The sequence below is a fragment of the Podarcis liolepis genome (genome assembly GCF_965112155.1).
Source record: "Podarcis liolepis genome assembly, chromosome: 9".
Lineage (NCBI taxonomy): Eukaryota > Metazoa > Chordata > Lepidosauria > Squamata > Lacertidae > Podarcis > Podarcis liolepis.
The window spans coordinates 62654617-62667900 of NC_139564.1; positions in this window are offsets into that span (position 1 = coordinate 62654617).

The following is a 13284-nucleotide window of genomic DNA, read 5'->3' on the forward strand; positions in this document are numbered from 1 at the left end:
CTTCTGTTTCAACTAACAAAACTTTCAGGGGAGCATTTGCAACCGGTTGGCACCATTTTTAAGTGAATAGCCAAAAGTCAGATTTTTGCTGAAATTCTGACCCCGGGGCTTACGGATTTTTTCAAAAAAATGTTTTCCGCCGGTTAAGTTGTTGAGGGCTTATTTCTTGTCCTGTGATAAAAAGGCTTCTGTTTCGACTGACAAAACTTTCAGGGGACAATTTGCAACCGGTTGGCACCATTTTTGAGTGAATTGCCAAAAGTAAGATTTTGGCTGAAATTCTGACCCCGGAGCTTACGGATTTTTTCAAAAAAATATTTTCCGCCTGATAAGTTGTTGAGGGCTGATTTCTTGTCCTGTGATAAAAAGGCTTCTGTTTCGACTGACAAAACTTTCACGGGAGCATTTGCAACCGGTTGGCACCATTTTTGAGTGAATTGCCAAAAGTCAGATTTTTGCTGAAACTCTGACCCCGGGGCTTACGGATTTTTCCAAAAAAATATTTTCCGCCTGATAAGTTGTTGAGGGCTGATTTCTTGTCCTGTGATAAAAAGGCTTCTGTTTCGACTGACAAAACTTTCAGGGGAGCATTTGCAACCGGTTGGCACCATTTTTGCGTGAATTGCCAAAAGTCAGATTTTTGCTGAAATTCTGACCCCGGGGCTTACGGATTTTTTCAAAAAAAAATTTTCCGCCGGTTAAGTTGTTGAGGGCTGATTTCTTGTCCTGTGATAAAAAGGCTTCTGTTTCGACTGACAAAACATTCAGGGGAGCATGTACAACCGTTTGCCATCATTTTTGAGTGAATTGCCAAAAGTCAGATTTTTGCTGAAATTCTGCCTTACGGATTTTTTCAAAAAAATGTTTTCCGCCGGTTAAGTTGATGAGGGCTGATTTCTTGTCCTGTGATAAAAAGGCTTCTGTTTCGACTGACAAAACTTTCAGGGGACAATTTGCAACCGGTTGGCACCATTTCTGAGTGAATTGCCAAAAGTCAGATTTTTGCTGAAATTCTGACCCCGGGGCTTACGGATTTTTTCAAAAAAATATTTTCCGCCGGTTAAGTTGGTGAGGGCTGATTACTTGTCCTGTGATAAAAAGGCTTCTGTTTCGACTGACAAAACTTTCACGGGAGCATTTGCAACCGGTTGGCACCATTTTTGAGTGAATTGCCAAAAGTCAGATTTTTGCTGAAATTCTGACCCCGGGGCTTACGGATTTTTTCAAAAAAATATTTTCCGCCTGATAAGTTGTTGAGGGCTGATTTCTTGTCCTGTGATAAAAAGGCTTCTGTTTCGACTGACAAAACTTTCAGGGGAGCATTTGCAACCGGTTGGCACCATTTTTGCGTGAATTGCCAAAAGTCAGATTTTTGCTGAAATTCTGACGCCGGGGCTTACGGATTTTTTCAAAAAAATATTTTCCGCCGGTTAAGTTGTTGAGGGCTGATTTTTTGTCCTGTGATAAAAAGGCTTCTGTTTCGACTGACAAAACTTTCAGGGGAGCATTTGCAACCGGTTGGCACCATTTTTGCGTGAATTGCCAAAAGTCAGATTTTTGCTGAAATTCTGACCCCGGGGCTTACGGATTTTTTCAAAAAAATATTTTCCGCCGGTTAAGTTGTTGAGGGCTGATTTCTTGTCCTGTGATAAAAAGGCTTCTGTTTCGACTGACAAAACATTCAGGGGAGCATGTACAACCGTTTGCCACCATTTTTGAGTGAATTGCCAAAAGTCAGATTTTTGCTGAAATTCTGCCTTACGGATTTTTTCAAAAAAATGTTTTCCGCCGGTTAAGTTGATGAGGGCTGATTTCTTGTCCTGTGATAAAAAGGCTTCTGTTTCGACTGACAAAACTTTCAGGGGACAATTTGCAACCGGTTGGCACCATTTTTGAGTGAATTGCCAAAAGTCAGATTTTTGCTGAAATTCTGACCCCGGGGCTTACGGATTTTTTCAAAAAAATATTTTCCGCCGGTTAAGTTGGTGAGGGCTGATTTCTTGTCCTGTGATAAAAAGGCTTCTGTTTCGACTGACAAAACTTTCAGGGGACAATTTGCAACCGGTTGGCACCATTTTTGAGTGAATTGCCAAAAGTCAGATTTTTGCTGAAATTCTGGCTTACGGATTTTTTCAAAAAAATATTTTCCGCCGGTTAAGTTGTTGAGGGCTGATTTCTTGTCCTGTGATAAAAAGGCTTCTGTTTCGACTGACAAAACTTTCAGGGGACAATTTGCAACCGGTTGGCACCATTTTTGAGTGAATTGCCAAAAGTCAGATTTTTGCTGAAATTCTGACCCCGGAGCTTACGGATTTTTTCAAAAAAATATTTTCCGCCTGATAAGTTGTTGAGGGCTGATTTCTTGTCCTGTGATAAAAAGGCTTCTGTTTCGACTGACAAAACTTTCAGGGGAGCGTTTGCAACCGGTTGGCACCACTTTTGAGTGAATGGCCAAAAGTCAGATTTTTGCTGAAATTCTGCCTTACGGATTTTTTCAAAAAAAAAATTTGCGCATGATAAGTTGTTGAGGGCTGATTTCTTGTCCTGTGATAAAAAAGCCTTCTGTTTCGACTGACAAAACATTCAGGGGAGCATGTACAACCGTTTGCCACCATTTTTGAGTGAATTGCCAAAAGTCAGATTTTTGCTGAAATTCTGCCTTACGGATTTTTTCAAAAAAATGTTTTCCGCCGGTTAAGTTGATGAGGGCTGATTTCTTGTCCTGTGATAAAAAGGCTTCTGTTTCGACTGACAAAACTTTCAGGGGACAATTTGCAACCGGTTGGCACCATTTTTGAGTGAATTGCCAAAAGTCAGATTTTTGCTGAAATTCTGACCCCGGGGCTTACGGATTTTTTCAAAAAAATATTTTCCGCCGGTTAAGTTGGTGAGGGCTGATTTCTTGTCCTGTGATAAAAAGGCTTCTGTTTCGACTGACAAAACTTTCAGGGGACAATTTGCAACCGGTTGGCACCATTTTTGAGTGAATTGCCAAAAGTCAGATTTTTGCTGAAATTCTGGCTTACGGATTTTTTCAAAAAAATATTTTCCGCCGGTTAAGTTGTTGAGGGCTGATTTCTTGTCCTGTGATAAAAAGGCTTCTGTTTCGACTGACAAAACTTTCAGGGGACAATTTGCAACCGGTTGGCACCATTTTTGAGTGAATTGCCAAAAGTCAGATTTTTGCTGAAATTCTGACCCCGGAGCTTACGGATTTTTTCAAAAAAATATTTTCCGCCTGATAAGTTGTTGAGGGCTGATTTCTTGTCCTGTGATAAAAAGGCTTCTGTTTCGACTGACAAAACTTTCAGGGGAGCGTTTGCAACCGGTTGGCACCACTTTTGAGTGAATGGCCAAAAGTCAGATTTTTGCTGAAATTCTGCCTTACGGATTTTTTCAAAAAAAAAATTTGCGCATGATAAGTTGTTGAGGGCTGATTTCTTGTCCTGTGATAAAAAAGCCTTCTGTTTCGACTGACAAAACATTCAGGGGAGCATGTACAACCGTTTGCCACCATTTTTGAGTGAATTGCCAAAAGTCAGATTTTTGCTGAAATTCTGCCTTACGGATTTTTTCAAAAAAATGTTTTCCGCCGGTTAAGTTGATGAGGGCTGATTTCTTGTCCTGTGATAAAAAGGCTTCTGTTTCGACTGACAAAACTTTCAGGGGACAATTTGCAACCGGTTGGCACCATTTTTGAGTGAATTGCCAAAAGTCAGATTTTTGCTGAAATTCTGACCCCGGGGCTTACGGATTTTTTCAAAAAAATATTTTCCGCCTGATAAGTTGTTGAGGGCTGATTTCTTGTCCTGTGATAAAAAGGCTTCTGTTTCGACTGTCAAAACTTTCAGGGGAGCATTTAGAACAGGTTGGCACCATTTTTGAGTGAATTGCCAAAAGTCAGATTTTTGCTGAAATTCTGGCTTACAGATTTTTTCAAAAAAATATTTTCCGCCGGTTAAGTTGTTGAGGGCTGATTTCTTGTCCTGTGATAAAAAGGCTTCTGTTTCGACTGACAAAACTTTCAGGGGACAATTTGCAACCGGTTGGCACCATTTTTGAGTGAATTGCCAAAAGTCAGATTTTTGCTGAAATTCTGACCCCGGAGCTTACGGATTTTTTCAAAAAAATATTTTCCGCCTGATAAGTTGTTGAGGGCTGATTTCTTGTCCTGTGATAAAAAGGCTTCTGTTTCGACTGACAAAACTTTCAGGGGAGCGTTTGCAACCGGTTGGCACCACTTTTGAGTGAATGGCCAAAAGTCAGATTTTTGCTGAAATTCTGACCCCGGGGCTTACGGATTTTTTCAAAAAAATATTTTCCGCCGGTTAAGTTGGTGAGGGCTGATTACTTGTCCTGTGATAAAAAGGCTTTTGTTTCGACTGACAAAACTTTCACGGGAGCATTTGCAACCGGTTGGCACCATTTTTGAGTGAATTGCCAAAAGTCATATTTTTGCTGAAATTCTGACCCCGGGGCTTACGGATTTTTTTCAAAAAAATATTTTCCACCTGATAAGTTGTTGAGGGCTGATTTCTTGTCCTGTGATAAAAAGGCTTCTGTTTCGACTGACAAAACTTTCAGGGGAGCATTTGCAACCGGTTGGCACCATTTTTGCGTGAATTGCCAAAAGTCAGATTTTTGCTGAAATTCTGACCCCGGGGCTTACGGATTTTTACAAAAAAATGTTTTCCGCCGGTTAAGTTGATGAGGGCTGATTTCTTGTCCTGTGATAAAAAGGCTTCTGTTTCGACTGACAAAACTTTCAGGGGACAATTTGCAACCGGTTGGCACCATTTTTGAGTGAATTGCCAAAAATCAGATTTTTGCTGAAATTCTGACCCCGGGGCTTACGGATTTTTTCAAAAAAATATTTTCCGCCTGATAAGTTGTTGGGGGCTGATTTCTTGTCCTGTGATAAAAAGGCTTCTGTTTCGACTGTCAAAACTTTCAGGGGAGCATTTAGAACCGGTTGGCACCATTTTTGAGTGAATTGCCAAAAGTCAGATTTTTGCTGAAATTCTGGCTTACGGATTTTTTCAAAAAAATGTTTTCCGCCGGTTAAGTTGATGAGGGCTGATTTCTTGTCCTGTGATAAAAAGCCTTCTGTTTCCATCGCCAAAGCTTTCAGGGGAGCATTTGCAACCGGTTGGCACCATTTTTGCGTGAATTGCCAAAAGTCAGATTTTTGCTGAAATTCTGACCCCGGGGCTTACGGATTTTTTCAAAAAAATATTTTCCGCCTGATAAGTTGTTGAGGGCTGATTTCTTGTCCTGTGATAAAAAGGCTTCTGTTTCGACTGTCAAAACTTCAGGGGAGCATTTGCAACCGGTTGGCACCACTTTTGAGTGAATGGCCAAAAGTCAGATTTTTGCTGAAATTCTGGCTTACGGATTTTTTCAAAAAAAAAATTTGCGCATGATAAGTTGTTGAGGGCTGATTTCTTGTCCTGTGATAAAAAGCCTTCTGTTTCGACTGACAAAACATTCAGGGGAGCATGTACAACCGTTTGCCACCATTTTTGAGTGAATTGCCAAAAGTCAGATTTTTGCTGAAATTCTGCCTTACGGATTTTTTCAAAAAAATGTTTTCCGCCGGTTAAGTTGATGAGGGCTGATTTCTTGTCCTGTGATAAAAAGGCTTCTGTTTCGACTGACAAAACTTTCAGGGGACAATTTGCAACCGGTTGGCACCATTTTTGAGTGAATTGCCAAAAGTCAGATTTTTGCTGAAATTCTGACCCCGGGGCTTACGGATTTTTTCAAAAAAATATTTTCCGACTGATAAGTTGTTGAGGGCTGATTTCTTGTCCTGTGATAAAAAGGCTTCTGTTTCGACTGTCAAAACTTTCAGGGGAGCATTTAGAACAGGTTGGCACCATTTTTGAGTGAATTGCCAAAAGTCAGATTTTTGCTGAAATTCTGGCTTACGGATTTTTTCAAAAAAATATTTTCCGCCGGTTAAGTTGTTGAGGGCTGATTTCTTGTCCTGTGATAAAAAGGCTTCTGTTTCGACTGACAAAACTTTCAGGGGACAATTTGCAACCGGTTGGCACCATTTTTGAGTGAATTGCCAAAAGTCAGATTTTTGCTGAAATTCTGACCCCGGAGCTTACGGATTTTTTCAAAAAAATATTTTCCGCCTGATAAGTTGTTGAGGGCTGATTTCTTGTCCTGTGATAAAAAGGCTTCTGTTTCGACTGTCAAAACTTTCAGGGGAGCGTTTGCAACCGGTTGGCACCACTTTTGAGTGAATGGCCAAAAGTCAGATTTTTGCTGAAATTCTGCCTTACGGATTTTTTCAAAAAAAAAATTTGCGCATGATAAGTTGTTGAGGGCTGATTTCTTGTCCTGTGATAAAAAAGCCTTCTGTTTCGACTGACAAAACATTCAGGGGAGCATGTACAACCGTTTGCCACCATTTTTGAGTGAATTGCCAAAAGTCAGATTTTTGCTGAAATTCTGCCTTACGGATTTTTTCAAAAAAATGTTTTCCGCCGGTTAAGTTGATGAGGGCTGATTTCTTGTCCTGTGATAAAAAGGCTTCTGTTTTGACTGACAAAACTTTCAGGGGACAATTTGCAACCGGTTGGCACCATTTTTGAGTGAATTGCCAAAAGTCAGATTTTTGCTGAAATTCTGACCCCGGGGCTTACGGATTTTTTCAAAAAAATATTTTCCGCCGGTTAAGTTGGTGAGGGCTGATTACTTGTCCTGTGATAAAAAGGCTTCTGTTTCGACTGACAAAACTTTCACGGGAGCATTTGCAACCGGTTGGCACCATTTTTGAGTGAATTGCCAAAAGTCATATTTTTGCTGAAATTCTGACCCCGGGGCTTACGGATTTTTTTCAAAAAAATATTTTCCACCTGATAAGTTGTTGAGGGCTGATTTCTTGTCCTGTGATAAAAAGGCTTCTGTTTCGACTGACAAAACTTTCAAGGGACAATTTGCAACCGGTTGGCACCATTTTTGAGTGAATTGCCAAAAGTCAGATTTTTGCTGAAATTCTGACCCCGGAGCTTACGGATTTTTTCAAAAAAATATTTTCCGCCTGATAAGTTGTTGAGGGCTGATTTCTTGTCCTGTGATAAAAAGGCTTCTGTTTCGACTGTCAAAACTTTCAGGGGAGCATTTGCAACCGGTTGGCACCACTTTTGAGTGAATGGCCAAAAGTCAGATTTTTGCTGAAATTCTGACCCCGGGGCTTACGGATTTTTTCAAAAAAAAAATTTGCGCATGATAAGTTGTTGAGGGCTCATTTCTTGTCCTGTGATAAAAAGCCTTCTGTTTCGACTGACAAAACATTCAGGGGAGCATGTACAACCGTTTGCCACCATTTTTGAGTGAATTGCCAAAAGTCAGATTTTTGCTGAAATTCTGCCTTACGGATTTTTTCAAAAAAATGTTTTCCGCCGGTTAAGTTGATGAGGGCTGATTTCTTGTCCTGTGATAAAAAGGCTTCTGTTTCGACTGACAAAACGTTCAGGGGACAATTTGCAACCGGTTGGCACCATTTTTGAGTGAATTTCCAAAAGTCAGATTTTTGCTGAAATTCTGACCCCGGGGCTTACGGATTTTTTCAAAAAAATATTTTCCGCCGGTTAAGTTGTTGAGGGCTGATTTCTTGTCCTGTGATAAAAAGGCTTCTTTTTCGACTGACAAAACTTTCAGGGGAGCATTTGCAACCGGTTGGCACCATTTTTGAGTGAATTGCCAAAAGTCAGATTTTTGCTGAAACTCTGACCCCGGGGCTTACGGATTTTTCCAAAAAAATATTTTCCGCCTGATAAGTTGTTGAGGGCTGATTTCTTGTCCTGTGATAAAAAGGCTTCTGTTTCGACTGACAAAACTTTCAGGGGAGCATTTGCAACCGGTTGGCACCATTTTTGCGTGAATTGCCAAAAGTCAGATTTTTGCTGAAATTCTGACCCCGGGGCTTACGGATTTTTTCAAAAAAAAATTTTCCGCCGGTTAAGTTGTTGAGGGCTGATTTCTTGTCCTGTGATAAAAAGGCTTCTGTTTCGACTGACAAAACATTCAGGGGAGCATGTACAACCGTTTGCCATCATTTTTGAGTGAATTGCCAAAAGTCAGATTTTTGCTGAAATTCTGCCTTACGGATTTTTTCAAAAAAATGTTTTCCGCCGGTTAAGTTGATGAGGGCTGATTTCTTGTCCTGTGATAAAAAGGCTTCTGTTTCGACTGACAAAACTTTCAGGGGACAATTTGCAACCGGTTGGCACCATTTCTGAGTGAATTGCCAAAAGTCAGATTTTTGCTGAAATTCTGACCCCGGGGCTTACGGATTTTTTCAAAAAAATATTTTCCGCCGGTTAAGTTGGTGAGGGCTGATTACTTGTCCTGTGATAAAAAGGCTTCTGTTTCGACTGACAAAACTTTCACGGGAGCATTTGCAACCGGTTGGCACCATTTTTGAGTGAATTGCCAAAAGTCAGATTTTTGCTGAAATTCTGACCCCGGGGCTTACGGATTTTTTCAAAAAAATATTTTCCGCCTGATAAGTTGTTGAGGGCTGATTTCTTGTCCTGTGATAAAAAGGCTTCTGTTTCGACTGACAAAACTTTCAGGGGAGCATTTGCAACCGGTTGGCACCATTTTTGCGTGAATTGCCAAAAGTCAGATTTTTGCTGAAATTCTGACGCCGGGGCTTACGGATTTTTTCAAAAAAATATTTTCCGCCGGTTAAGTTGTTGAGGGCTGATTTTTTGTCCTGTGATAAAAAGGCTTCTGTTTCGACTGACAAAACTTTCAGGGGAGCATTTGCAACCGGTTGGCACCATTTTTGCGTGAATTGCCAAAAGTCAGATTTTTGCTGAAATTCTGACCCCGGGGCTTACGGATTTTTTCAAAAAAATATTTTCCGCCGGTTAAGTTGTTGAGGGCTGATTTCTTGTCCTGTGATAAAAAGGCTTCTGTTTCGACTGACAAAACATTCAGGGGAGCATGTACAACCGTTTGCCACCATTTTTGAGTGAATTGCCAAAAGTCAGATTTTTGCTGAAATTCTGCCTTACGGATTTTTTCAAAAAAATGTTTTCCGCCGGTTAAGTTGATGAGGGCTGATTTCTTGTCCTGTGATAAAAAGGCTTCTGTTTCGACTGACAAAACTTTCAGGGGACAATTTGCAACCGGTTGGCACCATTTTTGAGTGAATTGCCAAAAGTCAGATTTTTGCTGAAATTCTGACCCCGGGGCTTACGGATTTTTTCAAAAAAATATTTTCCGCCGGTTAAGTTGGTGAGGGCTGATTTCTTGTCCTGTGATAAAAAGGCTTCTGTTTCGACTGACAAAACTTTCAGGGGACAATTTGCAACCGGTTGGCACCATTTTTGAGTGAATTGCCAAAAGTCAGATTTTTGCTGAAATTCTGGCTTACGGATTTTTTCAAAAAAATATTTTCCGCCGGTTAAGTTGTTGAGGGCTGATTTCTTGTCCTGTGATAAAAAGGCTTCTGTTTCGACTGACAAAACTTTCAGGGGACAATTTGCAACCGGTTGGCACCATTTTTGAGTGAATTGCCAAAAGTCAGATTTTTGCTGAAATTCTGACCCCGGAGCTTACGGATTTTTTCAAAAAAATATTTTCCGCCTGATAAGTTGTTGAGGGCTGATTTCTTGTCCTGTGATAAAAAGGCTTCTGTTTCGACTGACAAAACTTTCAGGGGAGCGTTTGCAACCGGTTGGCACCACTTTTGAGTGAATGGCCAAAAGTCAGATTTTTGCTGAAATTCTGCCTTACGGATTTTTTCAAAAAAAAAATTTGCGCATGATAAGTTGTTGAGGGCTGATTTCTTGTCCTGTGATAAAAAAGCCTTCTGTTTCGACTGACAAAACATTCAGGGGAGCATGTACAACCGTTTGCCACCATTTTTGAGTGAATTGCCAAAAGTCAGATTTTTGCTGAAATTCTGCCTTACGGATTTTTTCAAAAAAATGTTTTCCGCCGGTTAAGTTGATGAGGGCTGATTTCTTGTCCTGTGATAAAAAGGCTTCTGTTTCGACTGACAAAACTTTCAGGGGACAATTTGCAACCGGTTGGCACCATTTTTGAGTGAATTGCCAAAAGTCAGATTTTTGCTGAAATTCTGACCCCGGGGCTTACGGATTTTTTCAAAAAAATATTTTCCGCCGGTTAAGTTGGTGAGGGCTGATTTCTTGTCCTGTGATAAAAAGGCTTCTGTTTCGACTGACAAAACTTTCAGGGGACAATTTGCAACCGGTTGGCACCATTTTTGAGTGAATTGCCAAAAGTCAGATTTTTGCTGAAATTCTGGCTTACGGATTTTTTCAAAAAAATATTTTCCGCCGGTTAAGTTGTTGAGGGCTGATTTCTTGTCCTGTGATAAAAAGGCTTCTGTTTCGACTGACAAAACTTTCAGGGGACAATTTGCAACCGGTTGGCACCATTTTTGAGTGAATTGCCAAAAGTCAGATTTTTGCTGAAATTCTGACCCCGGAGCTTACGGATATTTTCAAAAAAATATTTTCCGCCTGATAAGTTGTTGAGGGCTGATTTCTTGTCCTGTGATAAAAAGGCTTCTGTTTCGACTGACAAAACTTTCAGGGGAGCGTTTGCAACCGGTTGGCACCACTTTTGAGTGAATGGCCAAAAGTCAGATTTTTGCTGAAATTCTGCCTTACGGATTTTTTCAAAAAAAAAATTTGCGCATGATAAGTTGTTGAGGGCTGATTTCTTGTCCTGTGATAAAAAAGCCTTCTGTTTCGACTGACAAAACATTCAGGGGAGCATGTACAACCGTTTGCCACCATTTTTGAGTGAATTGCCAAAAGTCAGATTTTTGCTGAAATTCTGCCTTACGGATTTTTTCAAAAAAATGTTTTCCGCCGGTTAAGTTGATGAGGGCTGATTTCTTGTCCTGTGATAAAAAGGCTTCTGTTTCGACTGACAAAACTTTCAGGGGACAATTTGCAACCGGTTGGCACCATTTTTGAGTGAATTGCCAAAAGTCAGATTTTTGCTGAAATTCTGACCCCGGGGCTTACGGATTTTTTCAAAAAAATATTTTCCGCCTGATAAGTTGTTGAGGGCTGATTTCTTGTCCTGTGATAAAAAGGCTTCTGTTTCGACTGTCAAAACTTTCAGGGGAGCATTTAGAACAGGTTGGCACCATTTTTGAGTGAATTGCCAAAAGTCAGATTTTTGCTGAAATTCTGGCTTACGGATTTTTTCAAAAAAATATTTTCCGCCGGTTAAGTTGTTGAGGGCTGATTTCTTGTCCTGTGATAAAAAGGCTTCTGTTTCGACTGACAAAACTTTCAGGGGACAATTTGCAACCGGTTGGCACCATTTTTGAGTGAATTGCCAAAAGTCAGATTTTTGCTGAAATTCTGACCCCGGAGCTTACGGATTTTTTCAAAAAAATATTTTCCGCCTGATAAGTTGTTGAGGGCTGATTTCTTGTCCTGTGATAAAAAGGCTTCTGTTTCGACTGACAAAACTTTCAGGGGAGCGTTTGCAACCGGTTGGCACCACTTTTGAGTGAATGGCCAAAAGTCAGATTTTTGCTGAAATTCTGACCCCGGGGCTTACGGATTTTTTCAAAAAAATATTTTCCGCCGGTTAAGTTGGTGAGGGCTGATTACTTGTCCTGTGATAAAAAGGCTTTTGTTTCGACTGACAAAACTTTCACGGGAGCATTTGCAACCGGTTGGCACCATTTTTGAGTGAGTTGCCAAAAGTCATATTTTTGCTGAAATTCTGACCCCGGGGCTTACGGATTTTTTTCAAAAAAATATTTTCCACCTGATAAGTTGTTGAGGGCTGATTTCTTGTCCTGTGATAAAAAGGCTTCTGTTTCGACTGACAAAACTTTCAGGGGAGCATTTGCAACCGGTTGGCACCATTTTTGCGTGAATTGCCAAAAGTCAGATTTTTGCTGAAATTCTGACCCCGGGGCTTACGGATTTTTACAAAAAAATGTTTTCCGCCGGTTAAGTTGATGAGGGCTGATTTCTTGTCCTGTGATAAAAAGGCTTCTGTTTCGACTGACAAAACTTTCAGGGGACAATTTGCAACCGGTTGGCACCATTTTTGAGTGAATTGCCAAAAGTCAGATTTTTGCTGAAATTCTGACCCCGGGGCTTACGGATTTTTTCAAAAAAATATTTTCCGCCTGATAAGTTGTTGGGGGCTGATTTCTTGTCCTGTGATAAAAAGGCTTCTGTTTCGACTGTCAAAACTTTCAGGGGAGCATTTAGAACCGGTTGGCACCATTTTTGAGTGAATTGCCAAAAGTCAGATTTTTGCTGAAATTCTGGCTTACGGATTTTTTCAAAAAAATGTTTTCCGCCGGTTAAGTTGATGAGGGCTGATTTCTTGTCCTGTGATAAAAAGCCTTCTGTTTCCATCGCCAAAGCTTTCAGGGGAGCATTTGCAACCGGTTGGCACCATTTTTGCGTGAATTGCCAAAAGTCAGATTTTTGCTGAAATTCTGACCCCGGGGCTTACGGATTTTTTCAAAAAAATATTTTCCGCCTGATAAGTTGTTGAGGGCTGATTTCTTGTCCTGTGATAAAAAGGCTTCTGTTTCGACTGTCAAAACTTCAGGGGAGCATTTGCAACCGGTTGGCACCACTTTTGAGTGAATGGCCAAAAGTCAGATTTTTGCTGAAATTCTGGCTTACGGATTTTTTCAAAAAAAAAATTTGCGCATGATAAGTTGTTGAGGGCTGATTTCTTGTCCTGTGATAAAAAGCCTTCTGTTTCGACTGACAAAACATTCAGGGGAGCATGTACAACCGTTTGCCACCATTTTTGAGTGAATTGCCAAAAGTCAGATTTTTGCTGAAATTCTGCCTTACGGATTTTTTCAAAAAAATGTTTTCCGCCGGTTAAGTTGATGAGGGCTGATTTCTTGTCCTGTGATAAAAAGGCTTCTGTTTCGACTGACAAAACTTTCAGGGGACAATTTGCAACCGGTTGGCACCATTTTTGAGTGAATTGCCAAAAGTCAGATTTTTGCTGAAATTCTGACCCCGGGGCTTACGGATTTTTTCAAAAAAATATTTTCCGCCTGATAAGTTGTTGAGGGCTGATTTCTTGTCCTGTGATAAAAAGGCTTCTGTTTCGACTGTCAAAACTTTCAGGGGAGCATTTAGAACAGGTTGGCACCATTTTTGAGTGAATTGCCAAAAGTCAGATTTTTGCTGAAATTCTGGCTTACGGATTTTTTCAAAAAAATATTTTCCGCCGGTTAAGTTGTTGAGGGCTGATTTCTTGTCCTGTGATAAAAAGGCTTCT